Source organism: Carya illinoinensis, chromosome 13 (assembly GCF_018687715.1).
Source record: "Carya illinoinensis cultivar Pawnee chromosome 13, C.illinoinensisPawnee_v1, whole genome shotgun sequence".
NCBI classification, from domain to species: Eukaryota; Viridiplantae; Streptophyta; class Magnoliopsida; order Fagales; family Juglandaceae; genus Carya; species Carya illinoinensis.
Genome location: NC_056764.1, coordinates 13,436,768 through 13,457,745, shown reverse-complemented (window position 1 = coordinate 13,457,745; position 20,978 = coordinate 13,436,768). Strand labels below are relative to the sequence as shown.

The 20,978-nt window shown below is 35.2% G+C and overlaps 1 long non-coding RNA gene across 1 annotated transcript; it reads right to left on the bottom strand.

Annotated features, from left to right (window-relative positions):
* Window positions 1-471: 471 nt before the first annotated feature.
* Window positions 472-19,825, bottom strand: LOC122292632. Its single transcript, XR_006236979.1, has 3 exons — window positions 19,148-19,825; window positions 9,608-9,610; window positions 472-482 (listed from the first exon to the last, which is right to left on the bottom strand). It is a non-coding gene; the product is annotated as an uncharacterized LOC122292632 (long non-coding RNA).
* Between the last annotated feature and the right edge of the window lie 1,153 nt (window positions 19,826-20,978).

The window sequence follows — 20,978 nt, the reverse complement described above, 5'->3', positions numbered from 1 at the left end:
CAGGAAGGCCTTGCAAGCCACATCTCTCGGGAACCCATGCATGGTCATGTGGGCCTTGAAAGTTTCAAAATGCTCCACTGGGTCTCGGGTTCGGTCATATGCTTCCATGGGAGGAACCCGGAACTTTGGTGGTAGTGGGACAACCATTACCTTTGCGATGTATGGTAAGCCAGTACTGACGAGTAGTTGATCCATTGATGACGAGCTACCCATCCTTCTCATCACCTCCTCATATTTCCTTTTGAGGTTGCAAAGCTTGTCCTACATGTTTTTCCGCTCTTCCTATTCGTTGTCATCTGCTTCTTCCCATCTAGATTCTTAGTGCTCGCTAACGCTAGGATCTCTGTAGTGTGTCGAATCTTGAGGGCCTGGTTTTTCTTGCAGAGAACATTCACCTCGGTGAGTTTTTCTACAAGATATTCCATGGCTGCTATCCTGGTCTCCATGTTTAATGATGCTACTTCTTCTTGGTCCTGCACCAACTGAAAATGGGTCCTGCAAGCGTACGAAAGACATGTTAAAGTTTTTCAGATCCCACAGATGGTGCCACTATTGACGACGTGTTTCTTACACCTAAGGATCAGGACTCTCAGTGATTCAGGTCTTTGATCTCATGGGCCTGCAACTGTAAAGAAAGAGTTGGGAATGGGCGACCCTTTGATGGCCCCGGGAGTCTTTGATGCCTAAGCTAGCGATAACCCTCAGGTAATATGGGAGGGTGGGAATGTAGCAAGTAAACTCTTAGTTAAGAATTTGATCCCTTTACTTGATAGCTGGGGATGTTTTTATACCCAGCCCCAGAGGTTAGACGACCATACCCTGCAGATTGGGTGGATAGGTGTCCCTTCGGGGTTTCCTCCACCATGCCTACTTTAATGCGTTGTGGCCCCTGGTTTAAGTAGTTAATGCGGCGTGATTTCTTGGTGAGTGCCTTTAATGTGGCGTGATCTCTTGGTGTTGTTCTGAGGTCCAGTCCCTTTCCTTTTGCGTGCTTTCCTCCCCTTTTGCTGGTTTGGCCTTCCGCACTCCCTGTGTAATGTCCCATCTTGACCTAGATCCATATGACCATCTTATGTGGACCCTCCTGATGTTTGGTTTGGGTCAATCCTCATGGGCTTGAGGCCTAAAAAAAAAAAAAAATCTTCCCAACACCCAAGAATAGGTCTGAGGTATGTGATCATTTCACAAGTGTTATTGATTGTGATCCCAATGAACATACAACAACTTATAATCATTGTGGGAGGTTGTGGAAATGTCATCCTAAGAGGCAAGGTACTTCAGCTTTGAAGGTACACATCTACCTTTACCCTAAAAGCTGTAAGAATAGATTGGATAATGGCTAACAATTCTTAGTTCCGAAGGCAAGATTTGAAGGAGGGGAAAGGGAGAAAAGACTAGGGATGACCAAGTATAACAAGAAAACAATTAGGGCTGCCTTTACTAGGATGGTGATAGTTGATGCGTTGGATTTTTTGAATGTTTAGGGCCAAGGGTTTCGGGACTATACTAAATCCCTTGATTCTAGGTTTCCTATTCTTTCTCGTTTTACGGTAATGAGAGATTATATGAAACTATTCTTGAGAGAGAATGATAGTTTGAAAAAAAAAATATTTATGATTACCACGCAAAGAGTGTGCTTGACTACCGACATTTGGACTTCTATCCAAAACATTAATTATATGTGTGTCACGGCTCATTTTATCGATAGTAGTTAAAGTTGCACAAGCGGATCATTTCATTTACTCGTATTATTAATTATAAATGGGCAACGATTAGGAGGGTGTTGGAGGAGTGTATGCTTGATTGGGGCATTGACAAAATTCTTACAATAACGGCAGATAATGCTACCTCTAACGACTTGCTATTGATTGGTTAAGAACAGTTGAAGTAGGAAAAACAAAGTGTGTTGCGAATCATGACTTTATTCACATAAGGTGTACTGCGCACACTTTAAACCTTATTGTCCAAGAAGATTTAAAAGAAGTTGATGACTCAATCACAAAGATCCGTAATTTGATTAGGTATGTAAAGTTTTCTTCCCAAAGACTTGCCACTTTTAAGTTTTATGTTTAGAGGTCAAAAGTTCCATGTAATAGTTTCTTGTGTCTTTACGTACCTACTACACGATACTTGACTTTTTTTATATTGGATATGACTGAGAAGTATAAAAAAGCCATACAAATTTTGCTTGATTAGGATCCGTGCTCACAAGTTTATTTGTCTGAAGATGGGCACAAGAGAAGGGAATTAGGAACTCCAAAGTTTGATGATTGGAAGGCTATAAAAAACTTTTCGAAGTTTGTAGGAATATTTTATAACATCACATTGCGTATTTCTAGTGCATTATATGCCAATGCGAATATGTATTTTCAAGAGCTTATTAATATTCCAGCAAACTTATATAGTTTTGTAACAGTAATAATCAACTTTGGAGTGCGACGACCTTTGGAATTAAAGCAAAATTGATAAATATAGGAGGGATCTTGGAAAGATAAACATGTTATTTATTGCTATCATTCTTGATATGTGGTATGGATTGGTTATTTAAGCATACTGGTTCGATCAAACATAGGGCAATTGGAAGGGTGAGGAATTTGCTGAAATCCTCTAGAGGGATATGGAACTTTTGTATGAACAATATGTTGCATTTGGTGGTAGCTACACAAGTGGGTCTAAGTTAAGCATTTTTGACACTTGTAATGAGAGTACTATCTCAATGAGGAGTAGCTCTTCAACTAATCCCTTGGCTTTTTTGAGAAACTTCCATAAAGAACAAAAATCAGCAGACTTAATGGATTGTAAGTAGGAGCTAAAACGGTATTTGTTGGAAGATATTGAAATTCCTCCTAAGAGTTTTGACATTTTAATTTGGTGGAGGGTCAACTCCATCAAATTAATTTGAGGCATTAATTTTGCATTTTTTAAAGAAAGAATTCAAAGATTAATAGGAAATAACATATTAATATAATAGTGATGAAAATACACTATATATAAGAAGAATAATGCTATGTAATACAGTTTTACTCGACTTTCATCATACGACATAAAATGTTGTACATTTTATCACCCATGGATTTACTTTTTTTTTTTTTTTTCTAAAGAAATATTTGAAGGTTGATAGGCATTGTCAGTTCATCATAGTAACATAGGTAGATAAGAGTAGAATAAAAATATAGAATATAGAATTCTTCGTATTAGAACTCTATTTGTGGATACTATGACTATCAACATAACTAGTATTTACCTAACAATGATAGTCTTATATATAGTCTTTAAAATTATTAAAATTCAAAGACCACAATATATATGTATATTATATTGATGATATTTCAACAATATTATCATGTGGTATTATTTAAATGTATGTTACCATGTTGTTTGTCTGTTAAGCAAATTAATCTCGGTATTTCAGATTTGAGTTTCTTACTTCATGTGATCAAGTTCTAGTTTGTTTTTGCAGATGAGATGAGATAAAAGTTGAATAAAATTATTATAATATATTTTTTTAATAATATATATTTTTTTTAAATTTAAAAATAAAATAAAATATTTTATGTGAAAATTTAATAAAGTCATTATCTTGCCTCATGACTGTATGTTTACTTTTTATGTAGCATTGCTTTACTCGATCATTATCAATCCAACAACGTATCGTAATATCATTTGCAAGAATTAATATATATATATATATATATATTAATCTTTTTAACCTAAATGACTTTTTAATTTCTTTTATATGTAGCACTCTATCGTTATCTAACGTATTAACGAAGTATTAATAGTATAATAAAAAATATCAAGCTGATTAAATTGAAAGAGCATGAATTAAATTTCTCAAAATTAAAGTACAAGTTATTTTCCTTAATTTAATTCTAATTTTTTAAAATATGGTTTTTAACTTAAGCTTCTCTTTCGAACTTTCATTAGTTGCTAACAAAATACTTGATTATAATAATTAATGAGATTTCATGTTAATCAAAGTAAGAAATTCTCACTATTTATATCTATACTTAGGCTATGTTTGGATAATGAGGTGTTATTAGATAATATGTGAATAGCAATAAAAAAAGTAAAAATGTAATGATAACATATTGAATAGTAATAAAAGGTAATAATAAAATATGAAATATAGTGAAGTGATCAAAATTATCCAAACACAACCTTAGACATGACTTGACTTTTCTCAAATCGGCATACTTTCCTTCTAAAAGACTTGCATTGCAATTCATCTCCTATCCTCAAGCATTTGCTTCTAAGTACAGCAACATGATTATTTTGCATGAGTTATGAAAACTGCCCAAACTTCTCAAAACATGGGGTTAAAAGTCTTCCTCTAGCTTTATTCCGAATCAATGGTTGTTTGAATACAAGAAATATTTCGACTCATTTAATTATTATAATTTTTTTTAAACTTTCAAACAAAATATAATAAATAATTCAACTTTTTTCAAATTTTAAAATAAAAATAATATTAAAAAATAATATTTATTTAAAATTTAATCTAATCTCATCTCATTTCAGATTCTCAACTCACTATCCAAATCTCTCATCTCCAATATTAATAACTTCTCATTTCATCTCATCTCCGTTGCATTAGAAATTAAAGTCTCGGCCGTGCTCAAAGGTGTCTCTTCCTCAAACTGACCCTACGTGTATTTTCATTTCGTGTGTTGACTCCAAGCTGCTAAAGGCTCGTAAAGTCAACAAGCTCTCATGTTTTACCTCACTACTCTTTCAAGACCCCATTACCAATATTGGCGTTAATCACTCCACGGTAGGTGGCGGCCTGTAAACCTAATCCACCTCTTTATTCATTTCTTTTTTGTTTTTAACCTTTTTTTTTTTTTTTTGTCCTTTTTAATTTTTATCTGTCGCATACATTTGACTAAAAGAGCTAATGAGTTGTCTAATTTAACATGTTTAAAATCATTAGTGTCATATCTGTCAAATTAAAAAATACGCACTAAAGTTCTAAAAAAAATGAAACAAAAAGTACAGCTCTAATTATTTTATAACTATAGTTTCCAGATTTAGGTTCCGTTTGGCTATACAATTGTTTTCAAGTATTTTCAAATTTTCTAAGGTATTTCTTTCTGATCAAACATCACTCAAATATTTTCAATTTTCAATTTTAAATTTTCATTTAATCATTATTTAATTATTATAATTTTTTTAATCTTCTAAACAAAACACAAAAAACCTAAATACTATTTTTTTCAAATTTGAAAACAAAAATAATATGAAAAAAATTATAATCAAACATGAATTTTTTAACTTTATAATATTTTAATTCAATTTTTGTTTTCTCTCATTTTCTAAAATCAAATAAAACATATTAACTCAAACTAATTCACTAATATTTCAAGATATACTAAAATATTCTAAGTATTTGATCGAGTGCTTGGTATTTTACATCTTCCTGTACCTGTCCACATTTCTACTCCCTATATGTCTAGAGTGGTTGGTGCTGCTGCTGCTTTTGGTGTTGGGCATCGTCTACATCAAGTTCTAGAAAAAAGATTACTGTTTCCTCGTGATGGCCTATGTCTTTCAAAATGTTGTCATATATGTTACTTAATAATATTGTTTGCCTTCGTGAATTTCATTGTTCACTCACCTAAACAGATCATAGTTCTTTATATAGTGCCAAGATAATCTTCTGGAATTTTGGAAGCATTTCCATCTTTTGATAATCTTTTTGCTGGTGAATGTGTATTTCTGTACTGCATAGATGCAGGCAGTTTTCTATAGAAATAGTTCAATTTGTTCTTCAGCTGTTGAGTTTGAAGTATCTTTTGGAATATGGTTTGAGATTGTAATCTAATTCAGGCCAATTCATTTTAGCTCAAATGGCACTTCCACTCGATAGGGATGTGGTGATGGGATTCGAAATCCCACTAAAATGTGTGTGATTTTAGCATTGAAACTGTCCTTATTCAAAAATCTCTCTAGACATGTTCCATGATCTTTGAAGCTTCTATCTTTGAAAAATGGCTTCAAATCTATAAGTATTTGAGTATTGGATGTGTATAATACGAGTGATCATCTCAACGAAATTATGATACAACAACAACAATTATAGACCATATAAATGTTGCGATACTTTTTTGTTTTCTAAGTTTAAATCCTGTGCAATCTCTTGCGTGATCTTTGTAGTAAGTTAAATAAACTAAACGTCGAATCGAAACTCAAATTTAAGATCATTGAACTTGCAAGATAGTCGGTTCTAAGGAGAAAAAAAAAAGGTTCAAAATCCTGTAATACTTGAAATTAAGTTGAAGTAATAGCATGTAACTCAAGCCTCGTTTGATTACACAATTCAGATAGGATGAGATATTTTGTTGAAAGTTGAATAAATATTATAATATGATTTTTTAATATTAATTTTGTTTTAGAATTTGAAAAAATTGAATTATTTATTATATTTTGTGTAAAAATTTAAAAAAATTATAATAATTAAATGAGATCATGTGAGATAAGATGAAATAGTTTAGTATTTGACATTGTTTCATTATACAATAGCACTAATGTGTTGAAACTTCAACAACCATTGGAGGGAATTTTTTGGGCCGAACTTGGTTAATGGTCATTGTTCCACAAGAGCCATACCGATGAAGGCTTGGCCCAACGTAAGGAACGATTCATCAGGAGTCTGGTCTAGCGGGAAGCCTCGGTCCAGCAAGAGCTATGGGCCGAAAGAAATAACAGCCACTACCCCTCAAATAATGGCCGAATAGAAAGAAAGAAGGACGTTCCATCCCGGTTGAGAAACCCAATGGCGTCCACAAGGCTCAGGTGACCCATCTTTCATTCCTTTTCATTCACGATAGAAATATAAAAGAATTTTATAAAATTAAATTTACAAATAAATCTCTTGTTAAAAGTAAATCAGTTTAGAAATTTATTTTTATAGAATTTCTTTAAAAACCAAGTATTTCTTATATAAAAAATAAAAATAAAAATATAAAATTATTTTTATAATAATATTTATACCGCTCTTGAATAGTATTTATTTATTTTTAGCTTATTTGAGTTTTATTCTGTCCTTAAATATCCAATTCGGGTGTAATATTTCTAGTTCGAATGGTAAATAACTTCTTCGATGTCTAAAGCTTTTTTTATTAATTTTTTTACTGTAGTCTATAAAATGTTTTGCCATATTATTTAGTACTGCACGGGAAGGACAGAAGAAAAATAAAGAAAATGATTTGAAAAAATTGAGAAAAGAAATGTCCACTCACGTCAAAGTGTCTTTTTAGGAAAATGACGTCTCTTTCTCGACGGCTAGTTCAGTCGGGCTGTATTAAATTTGTCGAGAAATGACAGAGGTATTGAAAAGGAGAAATATTTTTTACAATTGGAGATAGTCGGCGTGCAGTCAGTTATAAAAATAAAAATTAATACGGGACTTACATGAAAAAAAAATTAGTTTTATAACTTTTTATAATTCATGTAGGTCCTCTTGAATATAAAAAAATTTTTTTATAATTTTTTTTTATTCATTCCGTACAGTCGACTGCATGTAGCGATTGTATGTAGCAAAGCTGATTGAAAAATTATATACATATTTTGTATAAATTTTTTTATTTAATAATTAAGAAAATATTTTATAATAATTTTATATTTAAAAAAAAATCAAAAGAGTTTAAAAAATAGTTAAAGAAAATAGAAAAAAATCTACATTATTCAATTCAAAAATTTCGGTGAAAATAGCACCACTCTAAATTTCTGATCAGTAACTGCTCTAAAGGTTTAACTCAATAAAAATGGTATATATTTAAGTATTTAAATTTTTATTTTTCATTTTTTTATGCATGCTGGACCAAGTTTGGCGAAGTACCACAATGGAGGAAAAGGAAAGCTGTGGTTTAGAGAGGGTGAAGACATGATCCAATTGCGGATCTCCGACCACCAGTAAAGAAGCTGGAGTCCGTGATATTTTCTGAAATAAAAATTCATGTATAGCCACAACTATGCTTTGTGAAGGAATTGGACTTATTCATTGATTAATGACAATTTAATAGTTTTTTAGGTACCGAGCTATGTTTAGATGTGATTATGAGTTGAGTTGAATTGTGAATAATAATATTTTATGAATTTTGTTGAAATGAATTTAACTTTTTTTTAATTGAAATGAGTTTATTAATGTATGAAATATGTTGATATGAGTTTAACTTTCTTATAAAAATTTGAAAAAATAATAAATCTCATCATGAATAATTGATTTAAAATGAATCAACAGTTTTGGATTTTTTTCGTAAATCTTGTGTCCTATACTGCTGAACTACTCCTCAAAATGAATGGGAAAAGCTACCATGCCGCCTGGTTTTGCTCGCTTTAGATGACCGCTCGATGTGGCATATGACTTCTAGTGCTGATGTGGTATGTAAAAGACAAACAAAACACATCTCCCGCCCACATTCTTTCTTCTTCTATGTGTAAAGAGAAATCTCCCCTTTCCGCCTGCGTTCTTTCTTCTTCTGTGTAAAGAGAAAATCAATCCGTTGAAACCCACCCATCTATCCACCTACTCCCACAATCACGGTGCCGACCACTAACAAACTCGGCCCATCTCCAGTGACAAAAGGCTCCACACAGAAGCTCAAAAACATATTCGAATCCAAACCGAAACACAAGACCCATCTCGCATCCACTTGCTGCCTCCCTCACGGTGTTGACCACCGTACTCGGCCCCATCTCCGGCAAGATTTGGGTCCACACAGAAACTCTACCACTGATTCAACTCCATAAACTTGACGCCTCCCGATTCGGATTTGGCCCCCCCATTGTTTTTTATTTGCCCTCCGACTCCACATTCACTTTACGCCAACTCAAGGTAAAAATTATAGGTAGTTTTCTCTGAGAACCTTTTTTTTTTTTTTTTTTCTTGGCATTCTCTTTTTGGAGGTATCAGGGGATGCTTGCAATTTCTGTGACCAGATTGCGTGACCAAATGGCTTTGCATTCATAACTTCTGTTCTTTTGTCGCTTTAATGGATAAGAAAGCCAAGCCTGCACATATGCTTATTAACTACACCAAAACTTGAAATAATAACAAAATCAACTGCAGTTGCCATCTGTAGATCTTTTGAAAGTGACAATTCTATCTAAAACAAGACATAGGAATTAGTCTAAAGACTAAAGGGGTCCAATTCCATCACCATTTATAACCTCTATTTCTGAATGTGTTAAAAAGTTAAACAAAGTGAAAAGAGGGATCCAAATTTACCTGTAAGAACACAACTTTTGGAAAATGTATTTTTTTATGTAATAGGAATATACATTACACAAAATGTTAAGGATTGTGGTTGCAGAAGCCCAACAAAAAAAAAAAAAAAAAAAGAAGTCTAATTAGGACGACACTTTCTAGAGATCAAATGAGATTAGAATTTCATATATGTTTCACTCAAATTTCTAGAGATATAAACATAAATATATTTGGTGGATTATATAATGCTTGATTTATACTTATAAAAAAAAAAAATTCTTGATTTATACTGTTTAGAGTCCACAAATTTTTTTGCATAAAAGGAATTACTTCATTGATAACCTCAATTGAGGGAAACAATACTTGGTGGACAAACTTCCATATCAACAATATCCCCACAAGCTTCAAAAGCCTTTTTAGCTAACTTATCAGCAACAAAATTGGCCTCTCTTCTTGTATGTATGGCTTTCCAAACTTCCATTTGTGACAACAAAAATCCGGTATCCCATGTTAGACGCCTAGTTTTATGGTAGTTTTCTTCATCTTGGTTGATGCTCTTGATCACTCCTAAGAGTCCCCTTCCAATATAATTCTCTTGAGTCCAATTTCTTGAGTAAACTGTATAGCTTGAAAGGCACCATATGATTTTGCAATGAGTGGATCTTCAATGAAAGTTCTTCTCATCCTTTTGGTTGCAATAACTTGCTTTTCATGGTCCCTAATAATAATTCCAATACCCACCAAATTGTTGCCATTACCTCAATTTAAATTACAGAAAATGTTTAGAATAAATAATTGTAAAGAACACTCATTCATGACCGTTAAAAACCTCTTTCCCCTTCTTCTAAATTTGAAATTTCCTAATTTTTTTTTTTTTTTTTTTTTAACTTTCGTATTGCTCGCCAAGGTTCCTTATTGAGTCCTATTGACCCACATATAGGGGATTTAGGAGGAAAAAGCTAAGTTAGGTGGGTAAAATGATTTTTATGGATCCTATGTTAAGCACATGAACCATGCTTAACTACCTTTGGTTGGATCCCCAAAAGTTCTCATGAATTCCTTGCTCGCACAAAACTAATGTCTTTTTTCTTCTTTGATTTTAGAATCCAATGCAAATATTCCAGCTTTCCCTTAAAAGTGGGGCCAAAAGGTCCCCTTCAATGTCTCTAAAGTTTCAGAAAACTAGCTTTAAAGCCCAATATGTTAAATATTAGGATAATGGTGCATATATTAAATAATTTTTCTGCATGCACTCTGGGTAAGATCAGTATGCTGTTTTGTAGGGATATTTTCTTTGTGTAATAGGAATACACATTACACAGGAAGAATAATTCTACACACAAAATGTTAAGGATTGTGGTTGGGGAAGCCAAGCAAAAAGAAAAAGAAGTATATTTCTATGTTTTGACTTCTGAAACTAATCTTTTAAATAGTTTGTCATTGGTCTATGAGGTGGAGCTTTTTGTAAGAAATAGATAAAGTTTTTATTTCATTTCAGTTAGTGCAAAGAATTTATAATTTTAACAATTGAATTGACACGAAATTTATAGTATGCCTGAACATTGTTTTATCTTTTAATAGAATGTTGAATGTGATGATGAAAATTTTTATAATCTTCTCATGTTAATAATATGAAGAAAATAAAATGATATGTTAATTCAATTATCGAATACTAAATGTAAGTTCTCCAGGGCTAAGTTGATATGGCTTTCTTTATAAAGTTATCGGATAATGAGTATGATGAAATAGTGGTTGATGATGGGCCTGATAATGATGATGGTGTCGAAGAATTCAAGGTTGATGATGGTGTTGAAGAGCCCAGTGTTGGAATTACATTTTTTAGTGAGGAAGAAGTCTGGTCTTACTATATGAAATATGCTAAGTATAAAGGGTTCGGGGTGCGTAGAAGGAATTCTAGACAAAACGACGATGTGAGAGTTAGATGGTTTACATTGGTGTGTGTGTGACAAGGCACAACAAAGAGTCAAACTTCCAATGTCCTCAAGCCAAGACAAACAAAGAGGGTAGGGTGTAAAGTAAGAGTTAATGTGGTTTTGAACGAGGAAGGCGGATACACATTGTCTAGTATAATCTTAGATCACACACATGTATATAATCCAGGGAAAGCAAGACACTTTAGATATTTTAAGAAGGTAGATGCTCATGTGGCTAAGAGGCTTGAAATAAATGATGAGGCTAGAATACCTACGTCAAAGACCACCAGTAATTTACTTATGCCTCGTTTGGTTGTTAAACTTAACTGAAATAAACTCAGTTTAGTCTAATTTTAAGTTGAGTCTAACCTCTAAACACACAACTCTCAAATTATTAAACTTATATCAACTTAAACTCTCTTTATATGTGGAACCTACAATCTTTTTTAATTTAATACCTCTTTATATGTGTGACTCACAACATTTTTTAACTTCTCATAGATAGTTTTAAACTCATATTAATATCTAAATATATCTAAACTCATCTTAGATGGGACTCACATAACTCACTTCACTAACTCAATTCGCTAGTATTCATAAAGAACTCAATTCAGTTTAACTCAGTTCAATATCTAAACGCAGCCTTAGTGCGCAACCAAATATATATGGGGGAAGCAAAATTAAATGCGGCAAAGAAGCTGGTGTACGTGATATTTTCTGAAGTAAAAACTTTATGTGTAGCCACAATTGCACTTTGTGAAGGAGTTGGATTTATTCATTGATTAACGACAAACTAATAGTTTTTTAGGTCTTGAGGCTATGTTTGGAAGTGATGATGAGTTGAATTGAATTGTGAATAATAATATTTTGTGAGTTTTGTTGAAATGGATTTAATATTTTTTAATTGAGATGAGTTCACTAATGTATGAAGGAAGCTATGATGAGTTTAATTTTTTTTTTATGAGAACTTGATAAAGTAATAAATTTCATTAATAATTGATTTGAAATGAATTAACAGTTTTGGGTTTTTTTTTTTGTCCTATACTGTTGAACTACCCCTCAAAATGAACTTGGTTAAGGAGAAAATTCCTTACTCTCTAGAGATATAAAGGACAACCACCTTGCGACACTAGTACTCGACTCTTCGTCCTTAGCAACGACAATATGTGGAAAACTACCAATTAAGGGTTGTCCAAGTGGGGTGGAATTGTATAGAAGGTAGCCCCCCAAAACATTTTAAAAAATTAATATATTATATAAATAATTATCATTTTTTTAATATAATTGAAATTGCCCACAATACTCACGTAGCCCACATAACACCTAATTCCTACACTCAGCCAAAATTTGCGGAGTCCTCTCCTCTACATAGGGTGAGCTTGTTCCCAGCTTTGTCTCTCAACAATATTGGTTCGTCTCTAAGGCAAAGGCCTGTAGGGGTGTAACAATGGCAGAAGACTTAATTAGACGTCGGGAATCTCTGAAACTGATGGAAGAAGAACAAGAAGAGGTAATCTTGCCTGAAGAAGCCGTTTTTTCATCCAACACGAAAGGAGAACTCTGTCTCCTTGCCATGATTCTCAACAACATAAGAGCAAATAAGGAAGCTTTTACAGTAACCATGTCGAAGATGTGGAAAATAGAGGGATGGGTTACGTTCAAAGAGCTGGGCACCAACCTGTTCCTCATAGAATTCTAACTTGTTTAAGATAAACAGAGAGTACTGCAGGGCAGGCCATGGTCCTTTGACCGTCACCTTGTTTGCTTGAAAGAGTTCGAGGGTGCTCTAACTCTCTCAGAGGTCCATTTCCATAATGAACCTTTTTGGTTCCAAATTCACAACCTTCATTTCGTAGAAATGAACAAGGATATAGGAAGGCTTGTGGGGTCTGGAGTTGGGAAGATCCTTGACGTCGAGGTAGATATTGAGGGGTATGGATGGGGTAGTTTCTTAAGAGCTGACTTAAGTTAATGTCACAAAACCCATTCCCAAGCGGCGTTTTCTCAAATTTGGTAACAAACAATACTGGCTCTCTTTCAAGTATGAATGTCTCTCCATATTCTGCTTCAAATGTGGTCGCTTCATGCATGATAATGGTAGCTGCCCAGAGAGGGAACCAGAGCATCTAACTAAAGAGCAATATGGACAATGGCTAAGAGCCAGCCCATTCTCTCCAAAAGGTGTTTTCTTGAAGAAATATGGTGGTAATATGGATCAGGAGCACCATGGCTCCTCTTGGTGACGGCACATGGAGGAGGAAGGAGGCAACAATCCATGGCATGGGGAGTCCAAGTCAATGTCAAAAGCAGCAACTGAGGCACCCACTCTGGCAAAGGAAGCAGGTTTTAAGGAAGTCAACCTACCTCATGATGCTAGGGAAGTTCAGCTGCTTTTTGATTTTGTTTCCCCCCATGCGTCCAGAGATCCAGGGATAATAAGCACTTTGCAAGGAACCTCTACACAAAGAAAGGACAACTCTCCCAAAGGCCCTAAAAATTTTCCTAAATAGGTAAGCCCGCTGCACCCTACGTCCCTATTCCCAAAAGGCATGGCTATGGTGTCTAATGAGACCTCTTTTTCACCAAAACCCATACTCACAAACCTTAGTGTCCCTCCATCAGAACTTGTCCATGGTAATAAAGAAAACACCCCTCTTAAACCTGTGAAAGGTAAATCCTGGAAGAGGAAGGCAAGGGATCTATCCCTTACCCTCTATAATGTCACTAACATGATAAGTGACCTTCCTTTCCCTCCAAATGGAAAGAGACCTCTCAGAAAAAGGGCTAGCACTCGAGCAACCCTTGCTAATAAGAAACCAAAACAACAGTTCAAGCTTGATCAAAGCATAACTCAAGCAAGTAGCGTGGAGGCTGCTGCGCAACCCCACCTTAACCAATGAATTGTATGAGCTGGAACTGTTGAGGGCTTGGGAACCCTCGTACAGTGCATGAACTTCACCTCTAGGTGAATACAAAGTGCAACCCAACTTGGTGTTTCTCTCTAAAACTAATTGTAACCGTGTGAAAATGGAAAGAATTAGATTAAAGACGGGTTTTGAAAACTATTTTTGTGTGGACAGTAGAGAAAGAAGTGGGGGTCTGGCTCTATTATGGAATAAACTTATAACTGTTGTGGTTCAAAACTATACTACTTGGCACATCTCAGCCTTGATAAAACTCCCAATAGAACCTACAAAGTGGCAAATTACAGGTTTCTATGGTCACCCAAATACAGCTAAGAGACATGAGAGTTGGGAACTCCTTAAGGCCTTAAAACCTGACACAAATTCCCCTTGGTTGTGCCTAGATGACTTCAATGAGATCATTCATCACAAGGAGAAGTATGGGGCTTCTAGCAGACCATATGCTCAAATGGTCAAGTTCAGATAGGCACTCTCTATCTGCAATCTTTTTGACCTGGGTTTTAGTGGGAATAGATTCACCTGGACAAATAATAGGGAAGACAGACATTTCACAAAGGAAAAACTCGACAAGGCTTGTGGTAATACCCTATGGCTCAATCTTTTGGCAACTACAATGTAACTCACTTAGACTGCTCTCAATCTAACCATAGTCCCATACTAGTCCAGAAAATAGGCCAAATCCCCACTAGTAAGAGGAGAAGAATCTTTAGGTTTGAGTCTACTTGGACCAGGCAGGAGGAGTGTGAGGAAATCATTAAGAAAGTCTAGGAATTCTCTACCAGATCCCCCAACAAATTGTACAACACTATGAAAGGGCTCTCCTGTTGTCAAGTTGAACTAAAGACTTGAGCAAGATCACACACCAGGGCCAAGGGACACTTATCAAGGAGAAGAATGAGCTTCTTAACCAACTAAGAAGAGATAACCAGGGTGACCTTCATGAGGAAATCAAATTGATTAAAAAAGAGCTCAATGCCCTTATGGATGTAGAAAACCTAATTTAATGGCAATAGAGAGCAAAACATGCCTGGTTAAAGGATGGAGACCGCAACACCAAGCATTTTCACAAATGCTCTAGCTAGAGGAAAAAAACAAATACAATCAACAAGATTCAATCAGGCACAGGCCAAAGAGTGTAGGATCACCTTTCAATCTGTCAAGTTTTCCATAATTTCTTCAAGACCCTTTTTTCAACTTCACAACCAACTGGTATAGAAGAGTGTCTGATACCAATGGAGCAGGTGGTAACGTAACTGAGGAAATGAATGCTAGCCTATCGACCCTTTTCACTGAAGTAGAAGTAAGGAAAGCCATCCTTAGCATGAAACCTCTTGGCTCCCTAGGGCCTGATGGCTTTTCTGTTGTTTTTTATCAACACTATTGAACAACAGTTGGTAGCCAAGTCTGCAAGGCCACTTTAGAAGTACTGAATGGTGGGAAATGGGAGGACAAAATCAAGGAAACTTTTATAGCCCTTATCCCCAAGAAGATTAACCCAATTTTAGTCACATACTTTAGGCTAATTAGTTTATGCAATGTCTTTTATAAGATCATTGCAAAAACCTTGGCAAATAGTGAAAAGGATCCTGCCTAGTATCATATCCCCCATAAAGACAGCCTTTGTGCCAGCAGGGCTTATTATAGATAACATTATAGTTTCCTTTGAGGCTTTACGCACAATGAAGGCCAGGACTAAAGAAAGAGATGGGTATATGGCTCTGAAGTTAGATATGACTAAAGTCTATGATAGGATAGAATGGGTTTTCCTGAAATCTATCATGACTAAAATGATAGCAGCTTGGGTAGATCTTATCATGAAATGTGTTACTTCAATCTCTTATTCAATCATAATCAATGGAGAACCTCAGACTTTCTTTTGTCCTTCTTCAAGGCATAAGGCAAGGGGACCCTTTCTCCCCTTACCTTTTCATAATATGCACAGAAGCTCTCAACTGTCTCTTGAACAAAACTAGGATAAGGGTTCGATCTCAGGATTACCAATTATAAAATACCACCTACACATTAATCACCTATTTTTTGCAGATGACTCTCTTCTATTTTGCAAAGCCAACTCTACTACCTGCTGGATTTTTATGAGAGAGCATCGGATCAAAGGCTTAACAAGGAGAAGACATTAATGTTTTTTAGCAAGAACACAAGTAAACAAATCAGAGATATTTTCACAAGTATTGTTGGGATCAGGGGGACCAACTCATATGAAAAATACCTAGGCTTGCCAGCCCTTGTAGGAAGATCTAGATCCAAGTCTCTCAAAGGAATCCTTGACAAAGTGCAAGCTAGACTGAGCAGCTGGAAAACTAAACTCCTTTTCCAAGCAGGTAAAGAGATTTTAATCAAATCAGTAATCCAGGCCATCCCAACATATAGCATGGGGATCTTTAAGCTACCAAAATAGCTCCTAAAGGATCTCAACAAACAAGTTAGGTCTTTCTGGTGGGGCTAGCAAGCTCAAGAAAGCAAGATCCACTGAGTGGGATGGAAATAGATGAGTAAATCAAAGAAAATAGGACTAGGCTTAGGCCTAAAGAATTTTGAGAATTTCAACTGTGCTCTTCTTGCAAAATAATGTTGGAGGATTACCTCTAACCCTAGTTCAGTAGTAGCCAGAGTCCTCAAGGAGAAATGCTTTAGGAAAAACTCCTTTCTAAATGCTAAATGAGTCCAGAATTCATCCTTTAAGAAAAACTCTATTTTATTTCCTTTCATTTTTGTTGTTAATGTTCTAAATCCATAGACCTAGAAGTTTTGCATCATAATATTATAATTTATCTTGACTCTTGAGCTTGAGCCGTTGATGAGCCACATTTTTTTTTAATGATGACCCATTGTTAATTGATTATAATTTATTTGTGAGAAATTCACATTTTTTTCACTTACTTGAGCCTGAGCCATTAATTATTATAATTTATCTTGGATTCTTGAGCCTGAGCCATTGATACGCCACAGGTCCACAGTTTTTTTTTTTTTTTTATTTGTGAAGACCAATTGATTATAACTTATTTGTGAGAGACTCACGAATCCCCTAGTGACATAGGTTTAGAGATCCTAAATACTTTAGAAATGATTTTGATCAAATTTGAGGTTTTAAGTTCACAGGCAAGTATGAGCAGGAGGTTGAAATTTTTGTAAGACTTCCATTATGAGACAGACTAAGCACAATTAGAAGAAAATATAAGTAATTTTTATTAGAATAAGATTACATAAATTTGAGACTCTTAGGCTGGGTTTGGATACAAAGATTGTTTTAACTCATCACAACTCATTTTATCTTATCATTACAATTTTTTTAAATTCATGTACAAAATATAATAAATAATTCAATTTTTTTCAAATCCTAAAACAATAATAATACTAAAAAATAATATTCTAATTGTTAACGTCGTGTTTTGTATGCCTTTGAGTCGGGCTCCTCGGGCCTTCCTTTTTACCTACACACGCAAAATCACTCTGAGGTCCATAGAAGAAAAGAGGAGAGACTCTAAAACCAGGTTGTTTGTTATTAGTTACCTTCGGTCAGTGTTCAAAGGACAATCTTTATACCTGCCCCTGGGGTTGGAGACCCATGCCCTACCCCTCTGGCCCAAGGGTGCCTCTTGCTAGCGCCATTTAATGCAAAATGGTCTCCAGGAGGGGGTACCAGGTCGTGGAGTTCTATCAAGGTGGCTTGTTCTCTTTCCATAGTGAAGGGGGATTAGGTGCTCTCCAGGCCATGGACCATCCGGCTCGTTAGCTTGACCTGCATTTTCCTGAGGTTGGGAATCCCGCAGGTAGGCTTTTATGAGTCGAATGGGCCTCGGCCTGGCTTTGAGCTAGGCGCCGCATTTACTTGGGTTGGACTAATACTTTTGGGAAAAATCTCCCTAACACTAACAATATTTTATTTAATTTTCAACTTTCATATAAAACCATCTTATCTCATTTCATCTCACTATCCAAACCTCACCTTAGCCTCATTTTTCAGACGTTCATTCTCTTCATAAAGTGTCATGCTATCCCTATCCAAAGGAGCTGGTAAGCAAAATGAAGAGTCTAGTAAGGACTTCAACCTTTTGTTCTCTTGCTGAAGGGCTCATTCCCTTACGTGAGACTCCTGAACAATTTGCTAGAGTACATCAATTTGTTCGTTAAGCCTTTCCACCTCACGGGTTCTGGACTGCAACCATTGGGAAAAAAACAATCATGAATGAGGAGCAGCGAGTACCAAGACTCACTAGTTTGTAAATGGCGTCAGTGTCTGACTTATTAGCTAGATTACTCTCTTGTTACATCATGACTCCTATGACAGACGCAGAAATGACTAGTGGTTGAGCTGTGGAATACCTCATATTTTGATCAAGGATTCGTTGAAAGAAGAAGGCTGAGCCATTGTAAGAAGAAAGGAAAGCTTAAAGAGTGAGAATGCTGATGGAATTCAGAGAAAAAAGAAGATTTGATGTGAAATGGAAGAAATTAACTCAAGACGGAATTTATAGAGATAGGAAATGAGAACAAGATAAACTATTAGCTCGTCAAATCTTACATAGTTAGAGATTACAGGATTTGCTGGACGTTTATTGTCAAAAGTAGTCAGCTAAACCAACGAGATTCATGGAGGGTTGTCCCTACCTTATCAATTGCCCCCCGCAAATACCAAATCTTAGTTCTACCCCTGTGTCCAACAAGGCCTTTTAACAACATTCAAGGTTTGAATTACCCTAGAAGCCATATTCATCAATGGGAGAGATACTATCTCAGGCTATATATCCAAAGAAAAAAAGGTAAGTAGAATTGAAATTTTGTGTTATATCCATGGAATTTCAGGGCGTTGATTATGTGATTCACTTGTTCATGTATATATACACAGCTAATTTTCCCCTGCTTCTAAAGAAAATAAAAAAAAAAGCAAGGAGGAAGAAGATCAAAAGGGATCGATCAAAGCAGCTCATAGATTCATCAAAGATCAAATTCAGAACCGGATGCAAATGAAAAGCGTTGACATCATGAGGGTGAGAATTCAAAGACAAGAGGCCAGGATAAGTAATTAACACCCATGCATGCATGCACCTTTGCTTTCACATTACCTCTTAAAATTACATATATACGTACGTACGTGAGATCACTTCTTGAGCGTGAAAGGTTTCCTATGCAGGATAAATGATGCCGGCCCCCTAATCCCAATTCCGAAAGGATATACATAGATTTGGGTGACGGCGCCATCTCTCCTGCGTAGCGAACCTTTCAGCGCTAGCTAGCTAGCTGCTGTTTGTGATGGCCGGATATTGAAACCTTGCAGGAGCTATGCTTGGACTCTTAATTTGAGAGAGAGAGAGAGAGAGAGAGAGAGAGAGAGAGAGAGAGATCAGCAGCAAAGTTCTGTTTATCTTCTTGGCCGGCTTCCATCTTTTAGAACATACATCGGCCTTCAATCATGTATTTATATATCTACGTACGCTGATGGGGCCAAATGGGCACTAACTGGCTTATATGGTTGTGCTCAACTTTGCAGTACTCCTCAAGGGCTCCTTTGTTTGAGGGATCCTTTGTTTGAGCAGCCGACGTGGGTGTGGTTTTATTGCACTGTAATTTTTTATTTTATTTTATTTTTTTATGTGGTTGGGATTTAAACGCTCTAGAAAGTATCTGAGGTCATCGGCTGTGCGTCATTGGCTGGTACGTACAACATGATTGACAATATGCAGCTAGCTAGCTATGCATTTTGGCATTGTACGGCACATATAACTTTCTCCAATGGCTTCATCGATCCTACATAAATCCAAAGTGTACGTGTACATACATGATGTGCGCAGTGCAGTCTTTATTGGTCACCGCACCAGCTGATCGGCCATGGAATATGTGCCCCGCAAACTTCTGAAAACTTTCTTCAATATTCCCCCGACTCGATCGATCCCCTTGAGAAAGAAAAATGATAGAAAAACCCTCTTCGGCTCCCTCCAAAAATCTCCCTCCCTTTGGTCCTGGTAAAAAGTTGTTAATCTCTCTAATTAATACAGCTCTAATTAATAATTATGTATTCGATCCTGAGTCCTGGTTTAATGGAATTTCCATGACATGACACTAATTCATATATGATCATTAGGATGCATGTATCTCTTACACATATGACTTTTTTGGTGCATTTATTTTATATACATATATATAACATATATGAAACAAAGTTGGCCATTCCCGGGCTTTGTAGGGAAAGGGGCACAATCATTAATTGTCTCAGCCCCCTAATCATTTTTCAAAAGTAAACTGACTTCTGTTAACCTTTGAATTAAACAGCCTTATAAAGTATAAACTTTTCAGTAGTCATCCCAATATATAGCACATGCACGTTTGTTTCCTTCCTAGTTAGATGCCATCATTCAGTATTCTTCATTCTGATGAGCAAGAAAAGGATCGATGTTGATAATTTGCCCCAGCATATTATTACAAAAGCGAGAGAAATATTGAAAGCTTCTAATTATCACGTTCATGATCATGTGTAATTTTGAACATTTCGAATTAATTAAGTCTGATCTTCATAAAGTACTACATATATACTGATACATAAAAGGATCGAATGATCTCAAAAGTACTACTGCTTCCATGCAATTCTCTCCTCTCTCTCTCTCTCTCTCTCTCTCTAATAGGTCAAGGGTATGTGCAAAACACGTTTACTTAGTTGGATTAAACATGTTTATTACAAAAATAATATGTTTTTTAAAAAAAAAACTTTATTAATGAATAATTTAATGTATAGAGACAAAAAAGTAAACTTTAGCAAATATTTTTCGATAATATAATAATTATATATTTAGATACATTAGAAAATAAAAAATTAGTTTAAAATTAAAATCAAGATACATTAGAATAATATAGACAAATAAAAATAGCATCATTGTCACTACATAAATACTACTACCACAC